Below are 9,574 nucleotides of genomic sequence, written 5' to 3' on the forward strand. Positions count from 1 at the left end.
AAATTTTTCTATCACTGGCCAGATTCCTTCTCTGTCTTCCTTCTTTAGGGGATATTGTTTAATTCTTACTGGCTTTCGGCCTTCCTTGATCCTAACTTCAACAGGTGGAGCACTTTTTGCTCTTCCAGGTGCATCGGTAGCCCATACCCCTGGGTACACTTAGTTTAAGATGTCCTCGTTAATGCTTCCTTCTAGGGGGAGACTGGTTAAGGTTAGGCTCAATATTTGAATATATTGCTGATCTTTTACCTCCAGAGTAATTTCTCCCTTTTTGAATACAGTTTTTGCTCCCAATAGTTCCAACAAGTCCCTTCCCAAAAGTGCCTTTGGGGAGTTGGGCATATATAAAAATTTATGAATGCCCCACTGTTTTCCTAATTTGTATTCTAAAGGTTTACAAAAATATGCCTTTTCACTTTGGCCAGTCGCTCCTTTCACCATGACATAATCATCTCCCAGGGGCATCAAAGCTGGATTCAGAACCGAGTATGTTGCTTCTGTATCTACCAAAAATTCTACCTCTTGTTGTGTTTTCCCTAGCTTAATTATAACCAGTGGATCCGCTAGGGTAGACTCCCCAGGTTCCCGTCAATCTCCCTTCACATGGGCTACCGTTCTTCCTGTTTGAGCCCTCTGATCCTCCTTGTTCCTTGGGCATTCCTTTTTCCAATGACCAAATTTCTTACACAAAGCGCATTGATCCTCACCCAGTTGGGGCAAGTCTCGTCTAGGCCCTCTTCCTCTTTCTTCCTGGATAACAGCCATTAATTTCCTTTGCCCTTGCCTATATCCTTCCTCTCTGTTACTAAATACTCTCCATGCTTCATCCAACAATATTTCTAAATTCCTACTCTCTGTAGGGCGTAATTTCTGAAGTTTGCACCTTATATCCCCTGTAGATTGACCCCAAAACTGGGAGACTAATTGTTGTATTCCTACCTCTGACACAGGATCCAGCGGGTGCACCCGCCATGGAAGAATTGAGGACTGAGGACCAATGGGATGCTGCTGAATCCATGGTGGTGACTATCCTTGCAACTCTATCCTAACTGCTTGCTTGATTTCTGCCTTCCATTCTATCCTATTGCTACTATTTTCTACTTTTGATACTTTTGATAATAAAAACTCTTGGGTGTACAGCATTTGACCTCGTTTGTGTCTTAATCTCGCTCTTGGGATCATATCGAAACCTTCCCCAACACTGGATCAGGACAGTGTTTAACAAGACAGTGGTGGTAGAGGTTGAAGGAAGTCATTCTTGCATCTCTTTGCCTCTTTTCCCTGCTGACAAACTAAACTTTTTCTTCCTTGCTATTAAGACTTGAGTTTTGGCTAATGGCAAAGACTCTGCGTCTCTATCAAAGTCAATCCAGCAGAACATATTTTTGCAAGCACCCGCTGTCTTTGTGCTGTGACTATTAGACAGTAGAAAAAGAATTGTTAATGCACATACAGTTTTACTAAGTTTAAGCTGCAAAAAGACATTGAAATTTGCAACCCATTTAGGTAGTTGAAAGATTTCTGTCTCCTATTCAGGCCTGAAAATTAAGTGTCTTCCCCTCCCCCACCCCCCAAGAGCATTTAGTCTCCAGTCTCTCTAAAATTGTCAAAAGAGCTTTAGCAACTGACTGGGGAGGCCCAAGCCCAATGAAGGCAGCACATAGAGCCACACTTCCTCAGACATCCTTCAAAAGGTTTTCGGTATGTCATTTAGTCAGATCAGTGCAAAAGGAGCAATTAGAATACAAAGATGAATGGAAACTGCAAAAATTCATATGGTGTGTAATTTTTCCCTATTCGTCCCATCTCCTCCCTATCTCCTTGACTCTCTCTCTCTCTTCCCCCCTCCCCATCTCGCTCTACAAAGACTTTTTCACATTGCACTTCCAATGTCTGTTTCACCTCATTCTTTCTTCCTTCTTTTCTCATTCCTTCTCTTGCAACAGTATTTTAATTTTTGTTTCCCTTTTCTCTATGCATTGTCACAGCCCAGTCAATCTTTTGGATTATACCCTTTGGATTATCCTTCAGCTTAAATCTGATATTTTTCTTTATGGTTCCTCAGGGTCCATAAACTCCATTTGTTTGTCTCTTTGTCTCCATAGCATAGAACCCACCTAAAATGGGTACATGGCTTTCTGTCTTACTTGAAATAATAAAAGATGTGGGCTTCTAGAGAAAGTCTGATCGAGCCTGCGATGAGTTAGTGTGGCTTGGCCAAATGCCACAGAGAGATAATTGTCTCTTTGTAGCACTAAATGATTGCCTGCTTGGTCTCACTGATTATCACATAGCTGGAGGAAGGGTGCTGTCAGGATAACATCTTAGTTCCTCCTTTCTTTTCCCTTTTCCCAGATCTGTAAGTATTTAATCTTTTCTGCCTTGCTAAGCTAGAGGTAATGATCTGGCCAGGACATACTCCTTTTTTCACTCTCTCTAATTCCACTTATTTCCCCAGACATAATTCTTGGAGACTTTTTCTAACTTCTGTCCAACATATTATTTCTTTCATAAATCTGGTTCTTATTCTCTCTGGGCTGTTTCCCTTTTCCTTGCAGCCTCTCTTACACAGTGGAACAGCACAAAAGGACCTATTGTAAAAGATCGTCAGCTGGTCAGTTCTGACTGCTTTTTCAGTTTTGGCCAGAGTGCCTCAGCAACCCTCAAAATAAATAGTAAGAGTTAATTATTCAGGCAAAAAGAAATTTAGCTTGCCCATAAGTGGTTTTGGAATATGAGGACAAATATCTCAGGACAACCCACATGCCATGCCTTCCTTTTGCTTATTTGTAAAGTTGCAGTGTGGGTTAATTACATTTGTCTTTCTGTCTCTGTCATAGTTTAACTTGATCTCTTTATTGATGCTGTTCATAGAAGCATCAGATTTTCAGAATTTGTTTTCCCTTTTTGTTCATGTGATAGCGTATTTCCATACATTCTCTATGGTATGTCTAAATATTTTGATGGTTTTAATGTTTTGTACCAGCTGTGGAAACTGGTTTGCTGCTAGGTGACTGTAAAAGTGAGATTTGGTAAATAATTATTAGAAATCTTATACTAACACCATGATTGAAACAATAGACAAAAGTATAGCCAAGCAATTAACTAGTAGAGGTACTTACTCATAAGTTTTGCAGTTCTTTGCTCTTATGACTAGATGTTCCTGTACACTAGATGAGAACAATGTTGAAACTGACCACATGTGATTGAAGCTGCGTTAAGCTTCAAGATCAAAGAACAAGGACAAGAATAAAGACTTCAAGGACAGCCAACAAGAACTTCAAATGGGTCGGTGGTCGCAAAAGCAGCCCTTTGACTCAAAAGGATCCTTCATTGCACATGATCGGATGTAGGCAGTACTATGATAATCAGTTACAATAATGTTTATGTCTAGGTATACTAATCTGATTAATATGTAATTGTTACCCCATATAACCTGTTTGTGCTGAAGCTGTGACATGCACACTAGGTGGAATTACCCTCTGTGCATCCAGCACTGCAATAAAGAATGCCTGCTTTCTAAAACTCCAAAACAAGTCTTAGAGAGTTTCTTCAACCGGCTTTTCTGTATCACATGTTCTGCTGTTATTTTTATTAGGATTACTAGCAGTAGCAGTAATACTATGGTCCACTGCTATCAAGTATCCTTCAGAGAACGTTATGTTTTTCTTTGGCAAGGCTGGCTATCTGATACCAAAGATAATAAATCCACGCTTTAAGAAGTGATGTATCTTTATGATGCATAAGGAAACAAGCTTACCTTGAATTTATGAATTGGTTCTCCTCTCCATTATGATATTTGATAGTGAATCACAATTTCCTCTAGTTTCTACCCATAATATACAGCATATTCTTCTACCTCTGACTCTAATTTCTTTTTGCTATGTTTTAGATTATTTTTCTTGAGAAACCTTGGAGAAGCATGAACCAGAAAGACAATAAGAGACAGATAAATTTGATGTGTACAGAAGGTATTACTATCTTCTGAGAATATCTCAGAAGAATAAAACAAATTAACTGAGAACTGTGAAATGTGACAAAGCAAGCATCTCCAGAAATGAACATTTGTCCCCACTCTTTTTCAGCTAAGAGCCTTCTGCAATATCTCTACAAATAAATATAAACTCCTTAAATTACACTCCTGCAGTCAGACGTATACCTTATAATTTGGAGTACAAACTTACTTTCTCTAAAAAGGTGGTATTTTCCACCTTTATGAAGAATGTATGTCATTGACTTAATAGATGCATTCCTTATTTAAACAGTATGTTTCTTTTTATAAGCAGCAAAACTGTTGTGAGTCAATAAACTTTTTCTTCTCTGTAGTACAGTTTTCCTGCCCTCTTCACCTCTACCTTTGGAACACAAGGAAAATGGCTTATGCTTTGGTAAGTAACGCACTATATAAATGTTTATTCACCATTACTTGTATAAGAAAATATCCTGCTTTTATTTAGTTATTTATTTATTTGTTTTCATCTTAGAATAAGCATATTTTCTGTGTCTGCCTCTAGCTTTCTGCTAGGCTGGCTTAATACATTGATTTATACAGTGGGATGAGCTAGGAAACATATTTTAAATCTAAAGTCTTATATTCTGCTGAATGTAGCAAACATCATGAAATGAGCACCAAATGTGCAGAATCTGTCAATTTTTCACACACATGCACTGTAAATAGTCCTGCCAGGGACTCAAAAATAGCAGAATGCAGATATGAGTCTTTTGGAAAGTTATCTTTCAGTGTGTAGTATGGTTGTTAATATGACATTCCAGTGTAGTAATTACATAGAGTGCATTATATTCCTGGCTTTTTCTGTGATGATATTGTAAAAGACACTCAACCATTTTCATTATTATTACTTTGTGTTCTCTGGAAGTGTATTTATTACAATATTTAGAAGTTGTTATTGTACATTGCAACATGTTTCCTATAGTCTGGGAACTTTAGACCTCCAGTGGTGAGCCAAATACAGTGCCAATGAGTCCCTTAGTCCTTTTAGAAATCTGCAGACCACTGCTAAATGTATACATTCTTTCAGCTCCAGAACTGGGCTTTATACTTTACAGATTCTACTCCATGTGATGTCTGCAACCGGAATCTTTTAAAAATGCTTTTTACAAGATAGTCCTTTTCTTTCTTGTTCGTCTGTCATCCAGTCTTTGGGCTGTGCAGTACGTGTATTCTGAACAGCAAAGAACTGGTTTTTAAAACAATGGGCTGAGCATACCTAGCACTTTCATGGAATTGTTAAAGAATTTTATGTCTTCTAAGATTGTGATTTAGTCTCTTACAGCTAGGTCCTGATCATTCCTAGGCTCGTCTGGATCTACAGGTCAGTCTCTTCAATTGTGTCTTTACAGACACTCTCTAAAGAAATGAATGCCAAATTGTTAAAGAGCAAATAAAAAAAAAAATTCTAAACGAGAGAACAGGAAGGAAGGATAGGGAACTTTGTAGTCAGGTTTGTCAGTTATTGTCCTGCAGTGATTGGCAAGTTCAATACACCGAGAAAACATCTTGATTCAGGGGCTGCTGGAGGGTACAAATGAATCTTGCTGTTTGGTTTGTTTATGTGCTTTTTTTTAAAAAGAGAAATGTAAACATTTTAAAATACCCTGGCAACTGTTTTAATGGTTACTAACCTGCTGTTTTAATATATATTATGATTATGTAAGCTTTTTATTTTGGTATTTTGGAACTTTCACTGTCAGGAAAACCATGCTTTTTCCTTGAGATTTTGGGGATACTGACAGAAAAAAAAGGCATCACACTATCATGAGTGCATGATTCATTCAAAGTTGCTACTGAATAGAAGAAAACTATTAGTTATTCAAGTTCAAAAGAAAATAACTGATATAAAAAAAAAATCAAAGGAGCTTGCAACACTTGCGTTAGATGCAATGGTGATAGGGCTTCCTTCCTCTAAGTTGGGTTCATTAAATCAGAAACAAGCTGAAGGCCATTACCCCCCTAAAAATTACATCCAAAATATACCTTTGAGAGTTACACTTCCTTTCTGAGTTTCTTGTGAGCGAAAACATGGACTTCAGGGGTATTTTAATAATGAGTTCTAAAAAAAATGCTGAATGACTATATGTCGTGGTTTAACCCCAGCCAGCAACTAAGCACCACGCAGCCACTCGCTCACTCCCCCCTGCCCCAGTAGGATGGGGGAGAAAATTGGGAAAAGAAGTAAAACTCGTGGTTTGAGATAAGAATGGTTTAATAGAACAGAAAAGAAAAAGCTAATAATGATAACACTAATAAAATTTACTGTGATGCAGAAATGAAACTGTATTATGACTAGTAGACCAGTAAGACCTGTTTGTCAGTGGCTTACTGCAAGCGTAGAGGGTTGGTAACTTAAATAAGTGTCCCTTGAAAATTTTTTTGAAAGAATATTAAAAACATCTTTCTACACTTAGAGACAGTGCAGTAAAGAGGAAAAGTAGTGGCAGAAGAAAGCCTCTGTAGTTCTATGGGCAAAGGCAAAACAAGAACTCAATGAGTAAAGCTGAAGCCAAAGGGAAACCTGAAAATTAAGGAAGTAAAAAAACCTCAACAAACCCGGATGTCGTTCACTTCCAAAAGAAACTATCAGAACAAGTTGTGACTTCACCACCTCTTGATGTCTTTTGTCAGGTTTGGATTGCACCATGTTTGAATTAGAATACGTGTGAGACAAACAGAAGTAAGTAAGCTCAGCTGAGGAGAGAAGGGTGGAAAGGTTGATGTCTGTCATGGTTTAACCCCAGCCAGCAACTAAGCACCACGCAGCCGGTCACTCACTCCCCCCCCATCCAGTGGGATGGGGGAGAAAATTGGGAAAAGAAGTAAAACTCATGGGTTGAGATAAGAATGGTTTAATAGAACAGAAAAGAAGAAACTAATAATGATAATGATAACACTAATGAAATGACAACAGTAATAATAAAAGGATTGGAATGTACAAATGATGCACAGTGCAACTGATCACCACCCGCTGATTGATGCCCAGTTAGTCCCTGAGTGCAGATTCCCCCGCCTCCACTCCCCCCAGTTTATATACTAGATGTGACATCACATGGTATGGAATACCCTGTGGGCCACTTTGGGTCAGCTGCCCTGGCTGTGTCCTGTGCCAACTTCTTGTGCCCCTCCAGCTGCTGGCTGGGCATGAGAAGCTGAAAAATCCTTGACTATAGTCTAAACACTACTGAGCAACAGCTGAAAACATCAGTGTGTTATCAACATTCTTCGCATACTGAACTCAAAACATAGCACTGTACCAGCTACTAGGAAGACAGGTAACTCTATTCCAGCTGAAACAAGGACAAAGCGCTGGATGAGAACCAGCTGAAACCAACACATGGAGCACTGAAGTATATAGGACACTGGCAGATGCAGGAGGGAGCTAAAGAGCGTGCTGCTGTCTAAGAAAGTGTGGCTGGTGAAAATGTTGCTGAAATCCAGAATAAAACTCCTTAACAGCAATGAGAAGTTAAGAAGCAGGCACTCCTTTATTGAAGCGCTGGGCACGTGGGGGATCGCTCCACCTATTGTGTGCACCTGCCTGGTCTAAGTGTGCAGGTTAAATACACACCTCTTATACATATTCACTAAATTTCTGGAAAATGTTATACATAATCATTAACTTTCCGATAAATCATTAGCATATGTAAATGTCTCTTTGCGCAGGCGCAGTGAAGGTCTCTGGTGGTCTTCAGAAGCCCTCTGGTGGTCTTCCATAGTCTTCCTCACTTGTCTGCTTCTTGACCTCTCTTAGGTGATTCTGCGCAGTACAATTCTCACCATCATCTATATTACTTTACATCAAAATGCATACTATATCTATTGTTAAATTTAACCTTTCTAATAATTGGTCCTTCAGTGACACCATCTTATTAATATTCTTATGTTAAAACAATCATTGGTTAATCTCACTTAACTCTACTGATTGGAATCCTCGATATTTAGACAGAGGTGGGAAGGGTAAGGGGTTTCCAAGCAGCAAACTGGTGTCCATAACGGTTTCCTTAGTCTCCTAAAACAAAACACTACAAATCAACAAATCTTTGTCAAAGTTTCTGTGGTCAACTGATTCCAGACAACACTTGAATTCCCATGGTCACACACAGTACACCTTCCAAAGTTCCCAAGTTCCCATGACTACACCTCAAACCCAACACTCCCACACCTATGCTCCACAACTTTCCACTTCCCAATCAAACCAAACTCTTTTATATAATTAGATTTTAATTTCTTTATCAAAATATTTGCAACAAAACCCAACAACTAGTCTGGTAGAAACTCATCCTAGATAATCTAATGAAATTGAAGTTCTTTATTTTTCCAGCACTTTGGGAGCAAAACTGATTTTAAGTAGTTATTTTATTTCATTTCCCCTTTCTTTGCCCTTCCTGGGCTTTTGTTTCTCTGAAGCTTTGAAAATGATTTTTTTTTTTAATTTGTCCTCTCTTTGTTCTGAGTTGACTACCTTTATCATTGAAACTCTCATCTTTGGGTACTACAGGCAACAAACCTACACGTGTACCTACACTCATGCGGTTTTCCAGTGCTCTGATAGTGCAAAGGTGTCTTACAGTAGACTTTTTTAATAGTCCTGGTTTCAGCTGGGATGTAGTTAACTGTCTTCCTGGTAGCTGGTACAGTGCTATGTTTTGAGTTCAGTATGTGAAGAATGTTGATAACACTGATGTTTTCAGTTGTTGCTCAGTAGTATTTAGACTATAGTCAAGGATTTTTCAGCTTCTCATGCCCAGCCAGGGCACCTGACCCAAACTGGCCAACAGTGTATTCCATACCATGGGACGTCCCATCTAGTTTAGGAACTGGGAAGTGGGGGGGGCAGGGATTCGCCGCTCGGGGACTGGCTGGGTGTCGGTCGGCGGGTGGTGAGCAATTGCCCTGCACATCATTTGTACATTTCAATCCTTTTATTACTACTGTTGTCATTTTATTAGTGTTATCATTATCATTATTAGTTTCTTCTTTTCTGTTCTATTAAATCGTTCTTATCTCAACCCAGGAGTTTTACTTCTTTTCCTGATTTTCTCCCCCATCCCACTGGATGGGGGGGGAGTGAGTGAGCAGCTGCGTGGTGCTTAGTTGCTGGCTGGGGTTAAACCACGACAGTCCTTTTGGCGCCCAACGTGGGGCACGAAGGGTTGAGATAACGACAAACCTGACCAGAGCTTGTTAAAACAAATTTGTTATAAGCATTCATTATGTTGATTTATGTATTCTTAGAACTGTTGCTCTGGTTTTTAAGGCTCTGTTATGTATCGCCTCGCTTGCTGTATGTAGTTCCTCTTCTGCTGCTTATCATCCATGGGAGGTGGATTAAGGTTTTCGCTTTGATGTATGGTATAACTCTGGTTTATGGTATGATAAAGTCATCGGCTGTGGGATTAATCCGGTATTTGTACTTAGCATTGTCACCTTTATACTGCGGGAGCCATCTGTGGGAAACTATTAATAATTATACCATTTACCTTTCCTCCATGGAAAACCAGTCTGTGGGTGGGGTACCTTTCTTCCCCTCTCCTTTCTCCTTCAGTCCAGTTACAATGG

General features: G+C 39.3%; 1 long non-coding RNA gene across 1 annotated transcript; it reads left to right on the plus strand.

Annotated features, from left to right (window-relative positions):
• Positions 1 to 3,891: 3,891 nt before the first annotated feature.
• On the plus strand, positions 3,892 to 8,596 carry LOC138685589 (uncharacterized). The gene is made up of 3 exons (XR_011324885.1): positions 3,892 to 3,971; positions 4,332 to 4,388; positions 7,679 to 8,596. It is a non-coding gene; the product is annotated as an uncharacterized lncRNA (long non-coding RNA).
• Positions 8,597 to 9,574: the final 978 nt, after the last annotated feature.

This window comes from Haliaeetus albicilla, chromosome 6, assembly GCF_947461875.1.
Source record: "Haliaeetus albicilla chromosome 6, bHalAlb1.1, whole genome shotgun sequence".
Lineage (NCBI taxonomy): Eukaryota > Metazoa > Chordata > Aves > Accipitriformes > Accipitridae > Haliaeetus > Haliaeetus albicilla.